The 13,990-nt window shown below is 42.6% G+C and overlaps 1 protein-coding gene across 2 annotated transcripts in view; it reads left to right on the top strand.

Annotated features, from left to right (window-relative positions):
* Positions 1-13,990, top strand: part of fdl (fused lobes) — a 244,060-nt gene that overhangs the window by 34,695 nt on the left and 195,375 nt on the right. The window contains exon 1 of one of the 2 annotated variants that reach the window (XM_067147684.2): positions 713-796. The exons of the other annotated variant lie outside the window; for it this stretch is intronic. The gene's annotated coding sequence lies outside the window, so the exon portion shown is untranslated. Of the gene's footprint in view, positions 1-712; positions 797-13,990 lie in introns of those variants that run through there. 2 annotated transcript variants of the gene reach the window in all.

The raw sequence follows: 13,990 nt of genomic DNA, 5'->3' as shown, positions 1-13,990 counted from the left end.
GCGGCCTCACCTGCTATGCAGAAAAGGGGCCTTGGTGGGGATGCGAAGATTGGAAGGGATGGACAAGGAAGAGGGAAGGAACGGCCGTGGCCTTAAGTTATGCACCATCCCGGCATTTGCCTAGAGGAGAAGTGGGAAACCACGGAAAACCACTTCGAGGATGGCTGAGGCGGGAATCGAACCCACCTCTACTCATTTGACCTTCCGAAGCTGAGTGGACCCCGTTCCAGCCCTCGTACCTCTTTTCAAATTTCGTGACAGAGCCGAGAATCGAACCCGGGCCTCCAGGGTTGTCAGTTAATCACACTAACCACTACACCACAGAGGCGGACCTTTTGTCTTTCTGATATCTTCAAATTTGTATTTCTTATTCCTCGTCAAGCATTATTTGCATATCTCTGGTTTAACTCAGGACTATTTTTTGTTTGTTCGTAGCACTTCGACTTTCGTTTAATTGTATAGGTTTATTTTACATCTAGTGTATTGAATATCTTTTTATTCACGGTTACGTATAAATTCGGTTATCCGGACCTCTTCTTTCTCTTCAGCGAGATCGTGCTCGACTGATGGTAGTGTAATCTGTTGGTGGCTGTGAGAACTTTTTCAACCTGCTGCCATTCATCCCCTTGGTTAACCCACGCTGGCCTCTTACGCAATCTGTGCTGTCTCGTCCCGCGCTAGTGAGTCAGGTAGCACAGCCACGAGGGGAGAATGGACCTTTCTGAAAGGGCCTGGCAAGTGAGGGTTGGATAGGCACAGCAGAGACTGTGAGCTAAGCAGACTTGCAAGGAACAAGGTAAGTAAACGAATTCAACAAGTAAGATGGTTGAGGAGTCAATTCTGTACCGTACTTAACGTTTCTGTTCAAGAGACGTGTTGTTCCTGTTGTCTGATGTGGAGACTTGGGACTTTGTGATCAACAAACTTCTTTATTTTGTGCATATGTGAAGTCTTATATGACTCATGATATCGTTACGGCTATTGATTTACAGAGTTTTGAGTAGATCACTTTCGTAGCGCGTCTTCTTGATTGCTTGTCATCAGTGTCCGAAGCACCTGATTGAAACCTATATTATTATTATTATTATTATTATTATTATTATTAGAGGGTTGATAACTGAGTAGCATAGTAAGTAGCTTATCATCAAGGCAGGCATAGTTCGAATTATTATTGTCCAGTTACTTTGCTGAATGATCTTCCTGGCCTCCGGTTCATGGGCCCCGGGTTCGATTTCCGGCTGGGCAGTGGATTTTAACTACGTATGGATAATTCATCTGGCTCGGGGACTTGGTGTTTTAATTATGTTTCTTTATTATATCTTTCAATAAAAAAATGGATTGACATATGTCTCTCTTCCGAAACATCAAATCTAAACCACTGGGCGGAATCTCACGAAATTTTGTACAAACATTCCTAGAGAGATCTGTCATACGACTATGTTCCGTTTCAAAATGTAGATCTGATAATCAATTATTTGCAAAATTTTTGTGCAAAAAATCGCGTAGTAGCTTAGTGCCAGACCAGATACTACAGTTGCGTCAGCATAGCGATTGTAGAATGGAGAAAGTGCAGGATTGGGAAGAAAGCGACCGCAGCCGTAACTAGGGTACAACACCAGCATTTGCCTTGTGTGAAAATCCGAAACCATGTCTTCTGACTGGGGGTTTCGAATCTACTACCTTCCGAATGCAACAGATAAATGACCCAAACCACGTACCCAACTCGTTCGGTGTATAACAATATTAATATGTCATACATATACATCTTCATTATAGACTGTTATGCCTTTCAGCCTTCAGTCTGCAAGCCTCTGTGAATTTACTAAACGCCGCCACAATCTTCTGTTCTAAACTAGTTCTATTGTCTCGTTTAGTTTTATACCTTTCATTTTTAAATCATTAGAAAGTGAGTTGAACTATCGTCGTCTTTGCCCCCCCCCCCCCCTACTTCTCTTACCCGCCATGACAGAGTCCATTATTCTCCTCGTCAACCTAACCTCCTCCACTCGCCTCACATTACTCTCACCACCGAAACCGGTTTATGCGTACAGCTTCATCCACCGAGTTAATTCCTAATTTATCCTTTATATCCTTATTCCGAGTACTCTCCTGCCATTGTTCCGACCTGTTTACACCAGCGATCATTCTCGCTACTTTCATGTCTATTACTTCTAACTTATTAATAGGATATCCTGAGTCCACCCAGCTTTCACTCTCGTAAAGTAAAGTTGGTCAGAAAACAGTAATAATAATAATAATAATAATAATAATAATAATAATAATAATAATAATAATAATAATAATAATAATAATACCAGGCAAATGCTGTGGTTGTGTCTTAATTAAGACCATGGGCACTACCTTCTCATTTCTAGCCCTTTTCCATTCTTGCATCACCTTCGATGTGCTCAGTCCGACTTAAAACCACTGGCAAAAATATTACATATTATATAAAGCCAAGAATATCGACCGAGAGGATTCGTCGTGCTGACCACACGACACCTCGTAATCTCCAGGCCTTCGGGCTGAGCAGCGGTCGCTTGATAGACCAAGGCCCTTCAAGGGCTGTAGTGCCATGGAGTTTGGTTTTTTATAATAATATCGTATAGCCTCCGGAGAGGCCTGGTGGAGGTCTTCCGAGTAGATGCCCTAAAGGCAACCTGCGTGTTTATGAGAAAAGCTGGCACAAACATCCAGCCCCCGAGCCAAAGGAGTGAACCAATTACTGTTAAAAGCCCTTACCTGGCCGGAAATCGAAGCTCGGAGCTGACTGACTGCTGACTGTTTACTCATGGATCTGGACGGCGATTTGTTGATATGAAGGTGATAGCCGACATATTGGTAGTCTGTTGTTTTACGGAGCGTGAAGAAAGTGTGTTGACCGAGCTCGATAGCTGCAGTGGCTTAAGTGCGGCCAGTATCCAGTATTCGGGAGATAGTGGGTTCGAGCCCCACTGTCGGCAGCCCTGAAGATGGTTTTCCGTGGTTTCCCATTTTCACACCAGGCAAATGCTGGGGCTGTACCTTAAATAAGGCCATGGCCGCTTCCTTCCCACTCCTAGCCTTTTCCTTTCCCATCGTCGCCATAAGACCTATCTGTGTCGGTGCGACGTAAAACATATAGTAAAAAAATAAAATAAAAAGAAAGTGTGTTGGTTGGTCTGTGTAGAGATTTCCTGCACCAGAAATGTGTTTTAATAAATTATATTCTCTAACTGGCTTCAGGTTTCTAACAGGGTAACTTTAAAGAGTGCGAATAGTTCCAAAGCTACTCACAAATCTGAGAGAGATTTTATAAAAATGTACGACTTCCGTTATACTTTTTGTTATCAATTTGTATAAATGTATGTATAGTCCGCGCACCTTTTAGCGATATTTCTTTGTACGGGGCGGAAGCGTATAGGAGGGAGCCCTACGGTTCCGGTAATACTGCCAACCGAATGGAAATGAAATCTGAATCGAATCGATAATATGATCGATCGATATGAATTTTCTAAACCTTTATTATCTTAAGCCAACAACTGTGTCATACACACATTATATAACATTGAATAACATTTCTAGATGCAAATCTTGTTCCCAGCATGAATTCTATAGTTTGGCTTTGCTGTGTAAACAACAACAGTACTAGTACGTAAAGCGTACACCAGATGTCGCAGAGCGATGCATAAGCGATTCATAGTTTGTGTTTCAAAGGTTGCCAATGCGAATCTCGAAGATACCCGTGGTCGACCTTTTCAGCACTAGGGTGTCCATGTGTCGCTAAAAGGTGCGCGTACGGTATGTTTGTTAGCTCCTCAGCCCGAAGGCTGGTTGGATCCTGAACAGCTCCACCATTAGCTGTCATGGATGGCCTACTGAAGAGGCGTGCTAGGGAAATGAGGAGTGAAGTAGTGTCCCGTTGCTTTCCTCACTTGCCAGTTGGTGTTGCATATCAGTCTGCCAAGCCCACTGAAATGCATGCACTAACTGACCCTATGAGCAACATTTTCACACTATTCATATGAATGACTGGCTGCATAAGGAATGACATTACCAGCATCGCCCGTAGCTCAGTCACTTTCATATTGTCAAACCAAGGATGAAACTGAGACAAATCAGTGAAAGTAACAAAATTACTCTAGCCCGTACCAGAAGACATAGTGCACTGTAAACACCATGTCTCGCCAGCAAAGACATTGAATGCAGTACGACTTTGGTAATACATTAAATTAGGGTCAATTTGAAAAATAATGATACCCAGGAGGTACCTGTAGGTTAATATTTACAATAACCCCGATTTAAAACGTTACAAATTGTATTACATAAAAACTTAACACCACCCAGCTTTTTTTTTTTTTTTATCGGCACTGTGGCATAGCTGGAAACAAGGCCGTGAAAATTGTGGATCATCGACTGGTCTTCTTCTCTTCTTCTGCTGCTTTCCCACACCTGTGGGGTCACGGGTGCGAACTGTGTCGAACATCTGGGTTTGGCCCTGTTTTAGGCCGGATGCCCTTCCTGACGCCTACCCTATATGCAGGGATATAATCACTATTGCGTGCTTCTGTGCTGGTTGGTAGTGTAATGTGCTGTGTGAATATGAAGAGGAGAGTGTTGGGACGGACACAAACACCCAGTCCCCGAGCCAGAAGAATTAATCAGCGTTTAAAATCACCGACCCGGCCGGTAATCGAACCCGGGGCTCTCTGAACCGAAAGCCAGTACGCTGACCATTCAGCCAACGGGTCGACCGGTACCGTTCTTGAATGGCCTGTCTTGATAGTTTATCCTTTATCCGTTGACTGAGTAAGAGTCCTGGCTCGCCAGTGTATGACCTTGCGCCAGGCGCTATTCAATTCAGGATGACCTTTTGTGTGTAAGGCCTTGGGTCTCGTACTGACCTAACGTGTTAATGAGGGCTCTACCTGCCAGGGGTAACTTTCTACAGAATGTTCGGTAACTACGTGAACCGGGTATATGTGCATTAGGTGATTATACATACTGATAAATAATTTGAAAAATAAATTGAATATCTCGCGTTGTTAATTTATTAGCTTCTGAAGTTAGGCAATCAAATCTGTTCGCGGGCGAATTCAAATGAGCTTTTCGAGGTGATGTTGCCAGTGACTTAAGACCGGCTTGATAGCCATGCTGAGAAATGAGCATCAAGCACATGGTGAGTTTTAGTATGTGTCACCGTAGCGTACTTGCTCGGAAGTCCGTGTTTCAATCCCGCCTCGGCCGAAGTTTTTATTTTTTCGATAGGTCCTCTCAAGCCAGTTTTAAGCCACGTTCAGCCCATTTGAATTCACCCGGGAAGCGACTTGATTGGCTAAGTTCTGCAGCTGATAAAATGACGATGATCCGAGGTATCGAATTATTCTTTCAAATTATTTATTGTTTCCGACCACAATTTATATGTACTTTAGCAGCCATGTTCCGCCTTCTTTCCCTTAGAGTTCTTCTAACGCACTGTTACGGATATCAGCATTACGTACATACCAATCGGTACCCGTAATAAGGCGAAGGGTTCGGTTTGGAGCTGGTGCCTATAAGCGGCATTGCCCCATATAGGGCAGACAACACAACACGAGTCCGTAACCGTCCGACGCATACGCAGTTGAGAGTAAGCGTTCCGACACACACGAAACCGATTCCGGACTGATGCACGTACTCAAATTGGGCGTTCCAACATTAAAGCCCGGATTCTCATGCGGTAATAGGTTAGATTGCAACCTAATTTGGTTAGTAGGAAATAGCGGCCACCCGCTCTTCCATAATGTAGAAAGAGTAATATAAATTATGGGGGTTCTGATGGGCAGTACCCCTAATGTTCATGTAAACTCCATAGCATGATCGTTGTGAAGGTAGACTATACTTGCTTCTCGCTTCAATAAGTTTGCATTCTAACCTATTAATGCATAAAATTCCGGGCTCTACACATCAAACTGCAGTTACAGACCGTCGGAACTTGTCCGCGGCATGTGGCATGTACCGGTAGTTTGGACATGCGCAGTGAAATACATGCGCAAGAAAGGAAACTCACTCGACAGACCACGTGCATTTTCACTCCTTTTCTGTTCCTTCCTCTTCTCATGTGATATGTTTACATTGCCATAACCTCTAAGCGGTAATAATTATTTCTGAATCTGTTATTGAATTATATTAAGGTAGGTACTTGTGAATTGAGTAATAATAATGATAAATAAGTAAAAACATAATAAAAATAAATTAGTAATAACTTAGTAAATAGCTAATTACTAAATATGCAATAAAAATGGAAAGCTTTGGGGATTTTGTTGAATCTTTATCCAGTGAAGATGAGTTGGAGATGCAGTTAGCAGCGCCAAGGAAGCGCGAAAATTATTTACGTAAGTTTTATTTTTGCTACTGAAATTCTCGAGGTTCTAATCGTGACATTCTGATTTCACTGTCCAAGCTCAGCAGTGATTATTCTAGTTATTGTTTTTCCTAATGGTAGAAAATGACAGGGTCATGGCCACATAAAAGTTGATTAGTAATTTAAAACTTGTAGGTATTTAATTAGTTTCGTGTGGCTATTTCTAGCCGAGTGCAGCCCTTGTAAGGCAGATCCTCCGATGAGGGTGGGCGGCATCTGCCATGTGTAGGTAACTGCGTGTTTTTGTGGTGGAGTATAGTGTTAGGTGTGGTGTGTGAGTTGCAGGGATGTTGGGGACAGCACAAAAACCCAGCCCCTGGGCCATTGGAATTAACCAATAAAGGTTAAAATCCCCGACCCGGCCGAGAATCGAACCCGGGACCCTCTGAACCGAAGGTCAGTACGCTGATCATTCAGCCAACGAGTCGGACAACTTGTAGGTAATCCTGGTACAATGAAACGGAAACCTGCTTACCACTTGTCCGACTGCTTTCCTCTCACCCTAGTGGGGTCCTGGGAGCGAACTGTGTTTCACATGTTTTGGAGAGTTATATTTGCTATTACGTGTTTCTCCGTTGGTTGGTTGGCTGGTAGTGAGTTGTGTGTCTATGAAGAGAATCTGTTGAGAAGAACACAAACACCCAGTTCCCGCGTCCGTGGAATTAACCAGACCCGGCCAGGAATTGAACCCGGGACTCTGTGAACCGAAGGTTGTGACAGTGACCTTTGAAAATAGCGGATTATGGTGTCAAATAATAAATAACGTGCAAGTGTATTTGTTTTTATACTGAGCGAGTTGGGTGCGCAGCTGTGAGCTTGCATTCAGGAGTTAGTTCGAACCCCACTGTCGGCAGCGCTGAATATGGTTTTTGGGTTTTGGTTTTAACCATTTTTTAACTATTTTTTTTACGTCGCCCCGACGCAGATAGGTCTTACGGCGACTTTGGGATAAGAAAGGCCTAAAAATGGGAAGGAAGCGGCCGCGGCCTTAATTAAGGTACAGCCCAAGCATTTGCAAAGGCCTAGGAATGGGAAGGAAGCAGCCGTGGCTTTAATTATGGTACAGCCCCAGCATTAGCCTGGTGTGAAAAAGGGATGTATGAATCCGTTGGGACCATTGGGAGCCTATGTGTTGGAACGAACCTAATACTCCAGTAGCGTTCTTGCTAGTGAAGTGAACAGTTGAAGCTTGTTTTTTGTTAGGAGGCTGTTTTCAGACTTAAGTAACGGAAATAATTTAGATACCTGCTGTGGGCCATACGATCCAGGGCGACACCTAGGTCCATCTAATTACTTCTCTTAAAATCACTTAAGCTGTTTAGGCTTTTTCAATCGTGAAACTACCAGCGTTTCGCCCCAGTGTAGCAGTGGGCTCATCAGTACCTCGACGGCGCATTAGCCGCCAGCGTCTTGGAAAGGTGTAACAATCCAGCTGATGAGCCCAGTGTTACGCTGGGGCGAAACGCTGGTAGTTTCACGACTGAAAGAAACCTAAACAGCTTAAAAGATTTTTACATTTGCATTCGATGAAATTAAATTATGGTTTCCTTCTCGGAACCTATTTTGATACTTCTCTTAAGTTTAGACCGCCTTCAAGTCTGGCTTTACGTTTAGTGAAAAGTGTAGCGTCACACTTATTGATATAAATTTTGATTCTTCACTTGTCGAGTCAGGTTTCGAGAATAGAGAGGTTGTCCTGCAGGTACTGTTCGACTCTAGGTGCCTGTCATGAGGCCGCAGAGAGAGATGTGTCGTCAGCATATAAATGAAGTTTAGACTGTGGAAGTTTAGGCATGCAGAATATATACATTTTGAAAAGACAATCACGCCTGGAGAGGATAGTGCTTTCCTATATGTGCCTTGAGATTTCCTCTCTTAGATGTAGCTCTAGATGAGAGCTGTGAGGTAGGGTGGGAAGGCAATTTGTTTCATTTTGAAGATTAGTCCTTCATGCCAGACCTAGTCGAAGGCTCCTGAGACAAAGCAAAGCAAATCGAAGCAAAGTCATGTCCGTACAGACCATGAAGGTCAGTATCGACCAAGATCCGAACCTCAGCCTCTGAGCTAATCACACTTGCTCCCAGCCCATGATGATGGAGATATTTACGGTTATACATGTTTATGTGTAGCTTTTAACGAACTACTGAACATAATTCTACTTCCCTTTGTGGGTCGGGGTGGGGGGTGGGGGGTAGAATAACGCTCCCGTATTCCCTGCTTGTCGTAAAAGGTGACTAAAAGGGGCCCGAGGGGTTCTAAATTTGAGGCCTAGGCAGTCTTTCATTTTCACGCCCTTCGCGGCCCTTGTCTTTCTTTGGCTGACACCTTCATTTTTGAAGTGTAGGATCCACTCATTGTTTTCCCACTGATTAGTGTTATAGATTTCTTTTTACAGTTGGCTTTGCGTCACACTGAAACAGGTGGTTCGTATGGCGATGATGGGATAGGAAAGGGCTAAGAGTGGGAAGGAAATGGCCGTGGCCTTTATTAAGGTTCAGCTCCAACATTTGCCTGGTGTGAAAATTGGAAACCACGGAAAACCATATTCGGGGCTGCCGACAGTGTTATAGAGGTTGGTTGCCTAGTTGTACTTCCTCTTAAAACAACCACCACCCTCATTCTACTAAAGTAAGTATTTGAGCGATAAAAGAAAATAACTGCAATATGGACTGCACGCCATTTCATTAGTGCAAGGTAAATGCAGCTTACGGGAACTCTTTGGTTGAATGATGTTGAGGCCTTCGGTTCAGAGGGTCCAGGGTTCGATTACCGGCTGAGAGGTTGTGGGTTAGGATCCCACTGGTGTCTGGTTGGCCATTTTTCTTCTGCACTTAACAACTCTTCCACACGTACCAAATGTACGTAACACGACCTAATAGGTTGAAAGTCGGTTTCGAATTTTAATCGCGTTTGATCAATTCTTTTGACTTAGGGACTGGGTGTTTATATTTGCCGCAACACTTTCCTCTTCATATTCAGACAACACAACACACTACGAACTACCAGAGAAACCACGAACCTACTACGCTGGCGTAGCAGGGGGAAAGGTGATATCTCACGTGGCGCGTCCCAGGTGGCGGATAGGGGGGTCCTAACCGGCTTGCCGGCGGACTTCAGGGAAATAAAATAACTCTGGCGGACCAAACACACAACCCCTTGTGGGTGGGGGACGCAGACGAAGAATACACCCACGGTATCCCCTGCCTGTCGTAAGAGGTGACTAAAAGTGGCGACCAAGGGATGATTGTATTAGAACCACGAAACTACTTGTGATTAGTACCACTACGCGGGGAACAACATGGGTCGCTCTTACTTGCACATAGTACCACTATGTTAGGTACACAATAGGTTTGTGATTAGTAGTGTTCCCGGCTTTTACAGTACCTGTGATTAGTACCACTTTAGGCAAGAAGTGAAATCCAATGGTGTGCACGTGGGTATATTCCCTGGGAACGTAGTTCTCTGAAGGAGGCATGTTGAATTTCGTGTCACGAGGGAAGAAATGCCCCGAGAAACATTTTTCATACGTTTAAAAATAAGTGAATCCTGCAGTTTTCTAATATTGAAAACATGTCTTATCAGAAAAAGTAGAGTTCCTCATACCACGAACAACGTAAAATTAAGCATTTTCTTCAGTAGTGCTAAAAGCTGAAGGGATAAAGGGCCCGAAAAGGTTTCAAATTGTGACTCTTTGATAGCTCTATCAGGGTAAGAAACAAAAATTTCGAAAATCACTTCCGGCCTAAATGCAGTTCCGAAAAAATAGCCTAAAATCGCTTGTTTTACTCGTTTTTTAAAAATTCAAGTCCTAGGCAAATTTAACTTATTTACATACTTCTTTCGGTAATGTGCTCCTTGGTTCAATACTATCAGCTGTTTTTGATTTTGGAAAAATCTTCACACCGAATGTAGTTATAAGGGCTTAAGCGAAACTCTGCAATGACTCACGTTAGCGCTCGTAGTGGTGCTTAAGTGAAACAATGCATTGACTCAAAGTAGCGCTCGTAGTGGTAGAAAAAGGCAAATTACTAATCTGATTCACGGTCTACTGGATCCCTCGCTGCACTCTTTACACCAGCCTTGACAATCGCTTGTGAAGCCTAGCATAAGGCTGTAATCTGGAAGTTTTTCCATAATACCGCTGAAGCGCTGGCCACCTAAGTCACTGACAGGAAGCTGTAAACCGCAAATTACCGCATTTCCAGTTTCATTTATATTGTTTTGCTGTCGTGTTGGCAATGGGTTCGTAATGAGGTATTTGGATTGTTATTGAGAGTTGATAATTATGCGCTAATTAGTTGGGGGTTTATATTGTGTAGTGTGGTGATATGATTGTTTAAATTGTGTCTGCAAATTGTGGAATATGTGACATAGTTTGTGCCTTTTTTGTACTTCGAACGGAGTGACTCAAGGTCATTTCTCGCCGTAACTTCGTCCTAAACAGAAATTCTAATTTATGCGCCAATTTGCTTTTGATAATTGTGTAGTGTAGTGTAGTGATTTGTTTTTTAACTGTGTTTGTATATATTCGAAAATGGTTTGATGTGTGGCTTTTTGTACTTCAGACAGGAAAAAGAGCAAAGCGACACTATCATTTCACGATTTCCCTGTAGGCCAGGACAAAATTAAGGAGCGGCTCAAAGCAATTTCTCACGATAACTTTGTCCCTAACACTAATTCTGCTTCTTCCGTTGTTTGTAGCCTTCATTTCAAAGAACATGATTATTTATTTGGCGGAAAATGTAGACGAGTACAATTGAAAGGTTCTTTACCAGTATCCTAGTTATAAGGTGACTAGTACCAAGAGTCTTAGAAGAAAATGACTAGAACCGCACCACCCTCACCCAAGAAACGCAAGAGACTGCTTATCATTTTCAAAACCATGACGCAAGCTGTTCATCAACCAATAACGAAGGTAGAGGCATTTTTTCAAATGTCAAATGTCACTGTAGAACAACTAGCATAAAGTGAAGATATACCTCAAGAAGAAGTGAAATTACAAGCACAAAGATGACTGAAACACCGAAGTATAGCTTCCTACAACCATCCTTGAGTTAGCACTTTCATTTTAGTTTTCTGTTTCTATTTTCGGGCATTTATTACCCCTAAATTTTCTTTCAATGAATAATCCTTTAGGCGGAGTCATATTTGGACATGACGGAAACATATTTTTATCCATAATAATCTGAATTTTAACATTTAAACACTGGCAAGTAGGAACTGTTCCTGTCTAGTGAACAATTTACCCAAGTATTTCCTCAAAATACTTTTCTCCCACTGAATTTCTATTTAAAATTCTAGTTCAAGGAATGAATGAAATGTAATATGAAACTATATATATTGAAATTAAAGTTTGAACATGTTTGAGTCAAAATATTTATGTTATCCATTCACCGAATATTTAATATAAAAATCTAAGACGTTTATATTTTTACCGCGCCCCCCCCCCCCCCAACTTCCGACAGCAGCACTTGAAGAATTTTAAAACTCTAATTGAACGATGCCTCTTAATCTCAAAATTAACATCAGAAGACGAATGTATTGTGGTAAGTTCTGCTATGTTTCTAAATGCTGTGGATATTAAAAGTGATTGCTGTTATTTATAACAGTTCAGGGACGTCATTTGGACTACTCCATCTCTCTGCAGTTTGATTTCACGACGTTATTTTGGCAAATATCAACGAAAGTAACATTTAGGAGTAATCATTTTAACAGTATTAATCTAATGTAATATATTCCCTAGCTCTAAATTATGATAAATCAGCAATTAGTCAATATATTTTCCATAGAAAAGTATGCATTTCTACCGCAAAAACTTAGGTCGCCAGCGCCACGTGTCGAGCTATGAAACTACTCCTATTACAGTGCGTGGACCCGATTGTCAAGGCCGGTAAGGAACTAGCTAGAGCGACGCATCAAGTCGGCCGTGTCTAATCGACCGGATAACGATGATTGAGAAAAGGATTATAATTTTCAGAAATAAATAAATAATTATATTCTCATAATTTATTCTATGTTATTTACCTAAAATTCGTAGCTCATATCCCTAGGATGTTTTCAACACTGATTTGAGCTGCTTGCTTGAAGGGGTAGAACTATGGATTTTTTTATAATTTTGCTTTTACTGCTCATGAAATATTTCACTAAAATCGTGTGCGTTATTTTTCGATGGACCGTCTTAATAAAAATAATGCGGAAGTATTTCTTATTGACGTAGCAACATTCTGATTCGAATGACGGCTGCATTTATTTCACAAGTTAAACTAAGTGGCGGTTATAAATAGACTTTTAATTCACAGCTGAATCATTGTTTGAATTCAAAGGGAAACTTGAAATCCATTTCATGAGGAAGCTGGCTGTTTGTGTGTTCAAGTCTCGAAGTAGAATTGGTGCGTGGACATTGTTTACATTGCGCACTCAACTGACAAGCCTAGTCAAACAAGTGGACGTGCGGACAACAGAGACTATCAATACTTGCGACAGGCCGTCTATGTTTAATATCTTGCTCGTGGAACAAGGATTGGTATCTTCGGGAGGCGCAGATAAAGTACAATGTGTTTTCCACGATATGTTTTGAACACAGTTCAACTACGGTATTTCAAAATTATGTTGATTCGCTCTTATCAAGGTGCCAAAGTATATTGGAATGACAGGATCTTCCATAACCACTTTGAGGATGGCCCAGGTAGGAATAGACCCCCTCCCCTCTACTCAGTTGACCTCTCGAGGCTCAGTGGATCCTGTTTCAGCCCTCGTTCCATTTTCAAAGTTCGTGCCAGAGCCGGGAATCGAACCCGCACCTTCACGGATGACAGCTAATCACGCCAACCACTACACCACAGAGACGGACTGTAATAGTATTAATGCGCTAAATTTCCTAAAATGCTCGTCTGTTCCTCTTATTATGACATATTTATGAAATTTATCATACGTGTCATCCTTTATTAAAAGGCCCTCGATTTTTGTGCAATATCAAAGCGCGTCCGGCCCCGCGATGTAGGGGGGGGGGGCAACGCGTCCGCCTGTCACCCGGCGGCTCCGGTTTCGATTTCCGGCCGGGTCAGGGCTTTTTAATTGTAATGATTAATATCCCTGGCCTGGGGACCGGGTGTTTGTGACGTCCTTAATCTTCCTTTCCTCCCACACAACATTCAACACAACCACCATTCCTATTACACACAGGTTGCCAGTAGGGGCAAAAGATCTACACGGCGTCTCCGAAGACCTTAATAAGTAGTTAGTGGGACGTAAAACAAATAACATTATTATTATTAAGATCTACATGGGTCGACGCCCCGAACAAATAGCATTAAAGAAAATCACAGTGCGAAATATGTACATAAATATAGTAAATATCACTGAATTATGTAATGCCCCCCCCCCCGCCCCCCCAATGGCACTACAGCTTTTGAAGCGCCCGTAGCTTAGCCCGAAGGCCTGCAGATTACGAGGTGTCGTATGGTCAACACGACGAATCCTCTCGGGCATTATTCTTGGCTTTATAGATCGGGGCCGCCATCTCACCGTCAGATAGCTCCTCAATTCTTATCACGCAGGCTGAGTGGACCTCGAACCAGCCCTCAGGCCCAGGTAAAAATCCCTGACCTG

Source organism: Anabrus simplex, chromosome 5 (genome assembly GCF_040414725.1).
Source record: "Anabrus simplex isolate iqAnaSimp1 chromosome 5, ASM4041472v1, whole genome shotgun sequence".
Classification (NCBI taxonomy): Eukaryota; Metazoa; Arthropoda; class Insecta; order Orthoptera; family Tettigoniidae; genus Anabrus; species Anabrus simplex.
This window is presented reverse-complemented; position numbering and strand designations above follow the sequence as displayed.